This window comes from Gigantopelta aegis, chromosome 6 (genome assembly GCF_016097555.1).
Source record: "Gigantopelta aegis isolate Gae_Host chromosome 6, Gae_host_genome, whole genome shotgun sequence".
In the NCBI taxonomy this organism is placed as follows: domain Eukaryota; kingdom Metazoa; phylum Mollusca; class Gastropoda; order Neomphalida; family Peltospiridae; genus Gigantopelta; species Gigantopelta aegis.
Window position 1 is genome coordinate 45,644,291 of NC_054704.1, and position 10,798 is coordinate 45,655,088.

Sequence of the window (10,798 nt, forward strand, 5' to 3'; positions counted from 1 at the left end):
AAAACATCACACTTTGTGGATACACCACCCCCGCATTGTCCTATTCCGCGCTGTCTCCCAAGTTCAGCCAGCAAACGTTCGCGAACTACTTGATTGGTTCCCAACGTGGCCATTTGGTTTGATGTGAAGCGCATAAACCAGTTTAGCGGACGTTTCCCTGTTCGGTCTGGCTGAACTCGGCCCATATGTCTGATGCTATATATAGTAACCGGTTTTGTTTTTTAAGTTGTGTTGTTTCACGACACCACTAGAACACATTGGCTATTGGATGTCAAACATTTGGTCATTGTGACATATAGTCTCAGAGAGGAAACCCGCAACATTTTTCCATTATCAGCAAGGAATCTTTTATATGCACCATCCCACGAACATAATAGCACATTCCACGGCTTTTGATATACAAGTCGTTGTGCACTGACTGGAACAAGAAACGAGGATCGATCACAAATCGACCGAAAATTAAGTGACCGCTTACCACTGGTCTACGTCTCGCCCTGTACAAATTAAAATGTGTTAAGTTTGTCGTTACATAAAAAAACCCAAATGTTTCTTCCTTCTGTACACGTGTGTTAATTGCCGCGAATTGCACTATGGTACTAGCGGCAAGTGCATGCACACTGGACTCGATTTAAAAAAGAAGAAAAAAACACACCAAAATACACGAAAAAACCCATGTCGATTTGCTCAGCAGACTCTTGTCGAAGTTAATTCCGTAACTAATCGACAGTGTAAAATGGAGTCACATTCGGCGTCGCAGCAAAATATACTGAACAAAAAAAGAAACTTCCGATTTGTACATATAGTATTTGTTGTGTTAAAGAATTCATTGTGTAATGAAATTATATAGGTAGTATTAGCCTTGAGCTGTATTATCAGGATTCATGAATTTTATCGATTATTTTTGCACTGTTAATCGTCGACAACGTGAAATTCAATTTGCACGTGCATGCATGGTTCAACATGTCCCGTGTAGTATTCGGTCAATTTGTCTTACTGACATTGTTAAGTGAACGAAAACGCTTCAAAATTTGTAAAAAAATTAACGTTTTTTACATTGTAGCATTTTTAGTATGCCAAGAATACCCAGTAATTTACGCGAAGGGGCGATTGTCATGCTTGGTGCTGGCATGTCGACAGAAGACGTTGCAAGGCATGCTGGGAGTTCTAGTCGAGCGATACGAAATCTTACGCGACGACAGGAAGCACCAACGACTTGCCACGTCGTGGACGTCCACGTGTTACAACGCGTGGTTAAGACCGCTATATCATGAACACGCATTTGCGCAATCGATTCCAAACTGCCACTGCTACTGCTACTAACACACCTGGGCTTCATAATAACCGAATCAGTGGGCAAACTGTTCGTAATCGTCTGCGGGAGAACTGTTTACATGCACGACGTCCTTACGTCGGATGCGTTTTAACGCAACGTCATCGTCTAAATCGTCTTAATTGGGCACGTGTACACACTCGTTGGATACGGCGACGCTGGAATACCGTTCTTTTTTCGGATGAATCCAGATTTTCTTTACAACGTGGCGATGGCAGGGTGCGCGTCTACCGTAGGAGAAATGAACGCTATGCTGACTTTTGTGTTCTTGAACGAGATTGTTTTGGGGGTGGGGGTTGTGTCATGGTCTGGGCAGCCATTGCCCATGGTTATCGTTCACCACTAGTCGTCATTGATGGCAATTTAAATGCTCAACGTTACCGCGATGACATTCTCGCTCAACACGTCATTCCTCTGTTCAACTCTCATACAGCTAGAGACACTGTAAATTTTCTTAGGACAAATAACATTGATTTCATTGATGACTGGCCCGCTAAAAGTCCTGATCTCAACCCCATCGAGCATGTCTGGGATAGTCTGGACAGACGATTGAGGCGTCGTCCCAACCCACCCGCTAACGTCAACGAACTTCGTCAAGCGCTCATTCGGGAATGGAACAATATTCCACAGGCAGAAATCAACACTTTAATCAATTCTATGCGCCTGCGATGCACTGCAGTGGTCAATTCAAGAGGTGGTCATACCCGTTATTAAGTGGGTTTTTTTTTTTTTAACCCCTACCACACTTGGTCATAATATCTCCCAGTTTCTGTTAACCTATGGCCATGATTTTTGCACCAAACGATGCATCATAGAACACTCTTTAAACGCATATATAACAATTATTCCCCCGGTTTGTTTTCATCAAGTTATGTTTAAGCAAAGTTAGCGGAAGTTTCTTATTTTGTTCAGTAAATATATTATTTCTTCCTTTGTATTGGTCTTGTTCGTTGACTGTCACTGCAGCCCGTTTGAAGCACGCGAACGCGAAGAAAAACTGTTCTGAAAGAACGAGCGCGCACTGTTGGGATAGGTATGGTGCATCTATTTTATTCAGTCATTTATAGTTATATTCGTGCTTATATCCAATTAAGGTTCAGGCACGCTGTCCTGGGCACACACCTCAGCTATCTGGGCTATCTGTCCAGGACAGTGGGTTAGTGGTTAACAAGAGAAACGTCGGCGTAGTGGTATTAAACCTACCCATTGTGTCATTTAACTCGTTTTTGGTGGGAGCCGATACTGGGGCTCGAACCCAGAACCTACCAGCCTTATGTCCGATGGTCTGATCACTACACCATCGAGGCCAGTAAATTAAATTAAAATTTTAATTACAGTATACTCGGACAGACGAGAGGCTACGCCGTGCGTGTAGATTTTAATATATTATATTTTTAAAAAATTAACGTATTATTATATCTGTTTTGTTTTTGTTTTGGGGATTTTTTTTTTTTTTTAGAGGCGGGGATGGAATTATTTGTTTTAATGATAAAAGTGATGATAAATCGAAGAAAACCACTAGTGTTGTAGCTACTGGGTGCGAAAGGTCGTTCGCTGTCCGCGTTCGTTTAGTGGTAAAGCATAATATTCAAATTCCCATTAAGTTCGCAAGACCCCTTAAAATACACTGTTCAGCATCTATCAGACACATTCAACTTTCAAGATATTTATGACTTTCATGTCTTTCGTAGATACAAATTATGTTATATACTAATTTATACTTGTATTTTGGCTTCTGGTACGTCATATGTGTTATACTTAAATTATTTCAATAGGACTACTACTGCCAGTATTGCCAGTTGCCATTGAATAAAACGTTTTGGATTTGCAGTCCATCTTCTTAATGAATGTTGGTCTTTTATAGCAATTAATAATCCACCCTTGGCTAGAAGTGTAATTTTTTTGTTATTACAGAAGCTCACATTCATTGTTGTAACTGATAACTGATAAACGAAAGAAGACATTATTTAACTTTTTGTAAAAGAAAATTGGGCTATATGGTTGGGAGCCAAATTTCACTTATTCCGCCGTCCCCAGTGGCTACATTACCTATTGTTGTCTCATTTAGGTAACACGCTGTTAGTCCATCTAAGGTCTCACTACACAGATGCCATATGCCATTGAAACCTGTGTTAAATTAGCCAAATTTAAATCCAAATTGTTAATAGAACGGGTTCTCGTTGACACTACACTATTGACAACATTTCCGTCACCGTTTTTTGCTACATGACTGTACTGTGTGTTTTGAGGCATGGCAGGGGAACCGGATCACTATAGGCACCTGCTCGTCTTCATAATCATGTGTGCAAAAGTAAATGCATAATATTTCAAAACCTCATGGGCAAAATGCAGCCAGAGGACCTGGTATCTAAAATAACTAGTCCCGTTCATTCTTCTGCAAGTACTAACAGTGAACATGTATACCATAACATATGTTACAATTAGGAACTATAGTAGACCGTGATGAATGACCTTTCACCCGGAAGTGAACCGTGTAGTGAGGCTTAAGGAATTATGATGTCCATGCAACATCTTTCTCGGGTGCGTTGAACATATGGAGGTTGACCCCCCCCCCCCCCCCCCCCCCGCCTCTCTCTCTCTCTCTCTCTCTCTCTCTCTCTCTCTCTCTCTCTCTCTCTCTCTCTCTCTCTCTCTCTCTCTCTCTCCCGCATGGAATCATGGATGAACGAATGGATGAACGAATTGATGTATAGTATATACATGCCCACATCTAATCAAGGTCCAGGCATGGTGAGTTGCTGCTTGTTCAAAACATTCAAATCAAACAGTTCACATTTTTGGCGTACTTTTACGAAGTGCGTGATGTATGTCATCGTGGTAAGTGGTCAGTAACCACAGAAAATGTTAAATATAGGCATCGTCAAATCCATGGACTAAACGTTTCGCTGTTCAGTGAGGTATTAGTAGTAACAAGGCCTGTTGAGAGTCATGACCTACTTTCCGTGACCTTGACCTTGGTGTACTTGGCAGGTGTGAGTCATAGTGGTGTGGTCTACCAGGGTGAACGCTTGCCCGTGTCCCTGACCGACTTAGGTTGGTACTGGTGTCCTTGGACTGGCCCTGACCGATTTGTTTAGCATTGACCGACTTAGAAGGCAGTGACTGGTATACCTGGACAGGTGTGCGACCTTGGTGTAAGTCATAGCCTTGACGTACTTGGTGTGTGACTCGTCGCCTAGCCTTGACAGGGATGGTGTAGGATCCCAAATTGCTACTAATGGGAAAGTGCAGCGGCTTTCCTCTCTAAAACTGTCAGAAGTATGTTTCACATCCAATAGCCGATGATTAATAAATCGTGATGCTCTAGTGGTGCCGTTAACCTACCACTTCTAAGGACTGCCCGACGCGAGGTAGTGTATTTAATTTTAGCGCGCTGAATGATGAATGGTAATCACTGTTTACATCCGGCAAGTGATGGTATCTTGTGTTGTCAGTCTCTAAATAAAATACTCTACGGAACTTCTAGAAATTAAGTTCTCAAAGTCTGGCAGAAAGACGAAATGATTGAAATAGGTGTAAAAAGGAATTCTCGTTCTACACTATCTGATAGCGCATTCACAAGATTATTATGAACTGACCTATTTCGTCGCTTCATCCCGCGAGCACACACACACATACCCACACATATATATGGTTTAAATGACGGATTTTGCCAATGTCTCCGTAGCTCAGTCGTTAGCGTAGTCGAGTTTAGCGCGAAAGGTGCGTCGTTCGTATCTCATGTGGTAGAATTTTTTTTTCTATTATTATTTTTTAAATTAGTTTATTTATTTATTTATTTGTTTTTATTTTATTTATTTATTTATTTGTTTATTTATTTATTATGTTCAAGCAGAACCCAATACAAGCATCCTCTAATAACCCTGTGTGGACGGGACGTAGCTCAGTGTTCCCTAGATGTGCGGTAGGTCTGGGATCGATCCCCGTCGGTGGGCCCATTGGGCTATATCCAGCCAGTGCTCCACAACTGGACAACGACCGTGGTATGTGTTATCCTGCCTGTGGGAAGCGCAACTAAAAGATCCCTTGCTGCTAATCGGAAGAGTAGCCCATGTAGTGGCGACAGCGGGTTTTCTCTCAAAATCTGTGTGGTCCTTAACCATATGCCCGTATAACCATAAATAAATTGTGTTGAGTGCGTCGTTAAATAAAACATTTCTTTCTTTCCTCAATCAATATCTGTGTGGTCCTTAACCATATGTCCGTATAACCGTAAATAAAATGTGTTGAGTAAATAAAACATTTCCTTCCTCGTAAAATAAAGATTAATTGAATACAAATATTTATTTTTAGTATTTTGTTTTAGTCATAGGGAAAGAAAGACATATTTGTCTCGAAGAAAGGAATGTTTGTTAAGAAGAAAGGCATATGCGTTAAGGAGAAGAAAGGAATATTTGTTAAGGAGAAGAAAGGGATGTTTGTTAAGGGAAGAAAGGAATGTGTGTGTGTGTGTGTGTGTGTGTGTGTGTGTGTGTGTGTGTGTGTGTGTGTGTGTGTGTGTGTGTGTGAAACATCCCCAACCCACTGCTTTGAAGAAAGAACGCGTGACTGCAACTCAACCCTCCAACCTAACCTATGATCTTTTAACTGCATTTTAAACACAAGTATTTCCCTAGAGTACAAGCCTTTGTTCCTGTGAGTAGCAATTACAGGGCTTTTTAATTACCAAATGGGTAAATACAGTGGTCGATCTAGGATCGATCCCCGTCGGTGGCCCATTAAGCTATAGCCAACCAGTGTATTATGTCTGGTATATGAAAGGTCGTGGTATGTTCTGTCTTGTACACACAGCTCTTGCTACTATAAAGTAGCGGTAGAAATATCCAATCACAAATCTAGTCATAGAGTAAAAAACACAAAAAACAAACGCAATGGTTTGGTTTTTCATTTATTTCTAAATTACAATCACTGGTCTCTCTAGAGACAACTACACATGAAATGGACACACATTGGGTTACATTGAGAGGCCTTAATGGCGACATGCGAATAATATGAGTGTTCATTTCTCTTCATCATCGTCGTCCTCCTCATCGTCGGTATCGTCGTCGTCTTGTTCATCCAAATATTCGCCGATCCATGAACGATACTGATTTAATTTAGAACGAATCTGTGGTCTCACATCTTTGTCTGGATTCACAAACTGTAAAATTTTCCTGGTGTTGGGACCTTTGTCAAAGTAATGCATATATGTCAGAAAGCGAGAGTACGTGTCTTTAAAATAACTTCCATTGCAATGTCTTCATGTTTCTTTCAATGGCATCTTGGGACATGTTTTTTTCTTCGTAGCGTTTCCTCTTGCTTTGGAGATAGTCACGATTGATGTCGAATTCACGTTCCACCATGAGACGAATGCCTTCGTTTTCCAGGTCGGGCGACGGCTCTCCATTTCCCTTTTCGCACGTTTTCACGTGTCGCTGCAAGTCGCTTCCGTCTTTAAAGACCAGACCACACGTATCGCAAGACTGCATCCTCTTGACTTTTTTCAGATAGGGTTCTACCTCATCATCTTCTTCTTCGTCGTCACTTTCGTAGGCGGGTATGCCTGGTAGTTTTCTCTTGAATGCGCCCCTTTGCATAATTTGCAGGTAGAGCTCTTTCTTCGACAGTGGTTGCACGTCTTCTGAGACATTCGCCGTTACGCTCGTACTTTTATACCATTCGGACGGCCCCGTATCTAAACAATTAGGCCGAAGACGCCAATGTTCGGGTGTTGTCGGTTTCAAGTCCACCAAGAGATGTCCGTAGGGCCTGTGGGTAGCTTCCTCAAACTGATGCATGAAATGACTAGTGTTTTCCGGATACATCTGCCGTGCCAAAGTCAGAACTTGCTGCTTGTCGATGGGGTTGTTGAACAGCGCTAGATAATGGCAGTTTCTTCTCTGTGTCGGGTCCTTGCTGTGATACAGGTTCTGGTTGATAGCGATGACGGATATGTTTCTGTGATGACTTCCTTCTGTGAACAGGTCGGTGATCCTTGAGTCTTTATTAGCCATACACATCAGGTCGTCCAACACGATGAGATTTCTCACTCTGGGATCCAAATAACGATCCTTTTCCAAATTCTCAGGTATACCTTGAACAAATTTCCCTCGAGCAACCTTTTTGATCATATCATAGAGGGGTTGCCATCGTTTGTAGAGCCAGATGACGCGCTGGGGAGGCGGCTGGATTTTACCATCTCTCAACTATTTGAATGTGTGTGATACGTATGACCAGTGTCCCTCCTCCCAAGCACAAATCTCATCGTGCGAGCTCCCAAAAATAATCGTTACCAAAATATTACCCTTTACCAGTGTTACTACCATAGGGACACGTCCAGAGACACACTCATGGACCCAGGACATAAATAAGAAAGCAAAACCTGTTATTCACGGTTTTATTCACAACATACAACATGAAAACATAGCACACAAGTGTCTAAAACATTTAATGTCTGAACAGGTTGTTCACATAAGGACATCTTGGAGAGAGTCTGTAATGTTCCATCACTGGGTCGTCTGTCTTCTTCCATCGGTAGACGCGAAGTCCGCAACAGTAACAGGTGATGGCATCGTGGTCTCCCGTGTAGTAGAAACCGGCCTTGGCAAGTTCTTTTGGTTTTTGACGTAATTGTATGAGCCACCGAGCATACGTCAGCATCCAGGCATAGAAAAGTCTCATTTCGGGACGATGACAGAACACGTAACGTCTCGAATAGCAATCTTCCTCACAGGCAGCATCTGTTTCACAGGCAGCATCCGTCTGATCTGTGGGTTCATCCACGAGTTCGCCATCTTCAGTTCCAACCCCAATGTCACGTGTAGCATCCGTTTGATCCGTATAATGAATACTCTTCTTCTCCTCATCTTGTTTGGTAGTCACTCTTTTGATTGTATGTCTTTCTGAACATTTGCAGACCAAGACGTCGTCCTCGTCGCTACTGCTGCTGCTACTAACACTGCTCGAATATCCCGATGTCATTTTCTTCGTACCAGAATATCTTCAAACTCCAAGGCAAAAATAGATCTCGTTCACAGAACTTTCGGCAAGCGAATGACGCTACTAACAAAACACCCCTTTTTATATCTAAATACGAGCCTACATAGGTCAAGACCAGTCGTAAGTAGGCCAAGGACAATAGTCTGGGGGACAGTCCAAGGGCACAACGGAACTAGTCTAAGTAGGTCAGGGCATGACTCATACCAAGGCCAGACACCTGCCAAGTATGCCAAGGGCGGTCCATGACTCACACCAAGGCCAGACACCTGCCAAGTGTGCCAAGGTCGTTCTTTCTTCAAAGCAATGGGCTGGGGATGTTTCACACACACACACACACACACACACACACACACACACACACACACACACACACACACACACACACACACACACACACACACACACATTCCTTTCTTCCCTTAACAAACATCCCTTTCTTCTCCTTAACAAATATTCCTTTCTTCTCCTTAACGCATATGCCTTTCTTCTTAACAAACATTCCTTTCTTCGAGACAAATATGTCTTTCTTTCCCTATGACTAAAACAAAATACTAAAAATAAATATTTGTATTCAATTAATCTTTATTTTACGAGGAAGGAAATGTTTTATTTACTCAACACATTTTATTTACGGTTATACGGACATATGGTTAAGGACCACACAGATATTGATTGAGGAAAGAAAGAAATGTTTTATTTAACGACGCACTCAACACATTTTATTTACGGTTATACGGGCATATGGTTAAGGACCACACAGATTTTGAGAGAAAACCCGCTGTCGCCACTACATGGGCTACTCTTCCGATTAGCAGCAAGGGATCTTTTAGTTGCGCTTCCCACAGGCAGGATAGCACATACCACGGTCGTTGTCCAGTTGTGGAGCACTGGCTGGATATAGCCCAATGGGCCCACCGACGGGGATCGATCCCAGACCTACCGCACATCAAGGGAACACTGAACTACGTCCCGTCCACACAGGGTTATTAGAGGATGCTTGTATTGGGTTCTGCTTGAACATAATAAATAAATAAACAAATAAATAAATAAATAAAATAAAAACAAATAAATAAATAAATAAATAAACTAATTTAAAAAATAATAATAGAAGAAAAAAAATTCTACTACATGAGATACGAACGACGCAACTTTCGCGCTCAAGTCGACTACGCTAACGACTGAGCTACGGTGACATTGGCAAAATCTGTCATTTAAACCATATATATGTGTGGGTGTGTGTGTGTGTGCTCGCGGGATGAAGCGACGAAATAGGTCAGTTCATAATAATCTTGTGAATGCGCTATCAGATAGTGTAGAACGAGAATTCCTTTTTGCACCTATTTCAATCATTTCGTCTTTCTGCCAGACTTTGAGAACTTAACTTCTAGAAGTTCCGTAGAGTATTTTATTTAGAGACTGACAACACAAGATACCATCACTTGCCGGATGTAAACAGTGATAGCCATTCATCATTCAGCGCGCTAAAATTAAATACACTACCTCGCGTCGGGCAGTCCTTAGAAGTGGTAGGTTAACGGCACCACTAGAGCATCACGATTTATTAATCATCGGCTATTGGATGTGAAACATACTTCTGACAGTTTTAGAGAGGAAAGCCGCTGCACTTTCCCATTAGTAGCAATTTGGGATCCTACACCATCCCTGTCAAGGCTAGGCGACGAGTCACACACCAAGTACGTCAAGGCTATGACTTACACCAAGGTCGCACACCTGCCCAGGTATACCAGTCACTGCCTTCTAAGTCGGTCAATGCTAAACAAATCGGTCAGGGCCAGTCCAAGGACATCAGTACCAACCTAAGTCGGTCAGGGACACGGGCAAGCGTTCACCCTGGTAGACCACACCACTATGACTCACACCTGCCAAGTACACCAAGGTCAAGGTCACGGAAAGTAGGTCATGACTCTCAACAGGCCTTGTTACTACTGGTATTGTCTACCATTCCCGGTTTAACATTAAAGTTAAAGTTTCTTTTTGTTTAACGACACCGCTAGAGCACATTGGTTTATTAATCATCAGCCATTGGATGTCAAACATGTGGACATATATTCTTAGAAAGGAAACCCGTTACATATGTTCATTTGTGGCAAGGGATCATTTATATGCACCATCGCACAGACAGGATAGCACATACCACGGCATTTGATATACCAGTCGTAGTGCACTGGCTGGAACGAGAAATAGCCTAATGGGCCCACAAACGGGACACGATCCCAAACCAACCGCGCATCAAGTGAGTGTTTTACCACTGGGCAACGCCCCCCCCCCCCCCCCCCCCCCCCCCCGTTTTAACATTAAGACATCAATGATGCGTTGGCTACACGGGAGCAGGTCAACGCGCCCCAAAACCATCTCGCCCACTACAAACTCGACTCAGCGGTTGGTCAACTCGCCCCACTCTGTTTAGTCAACGCATATCAATTAATATACCAATATTTTAGGCAATAT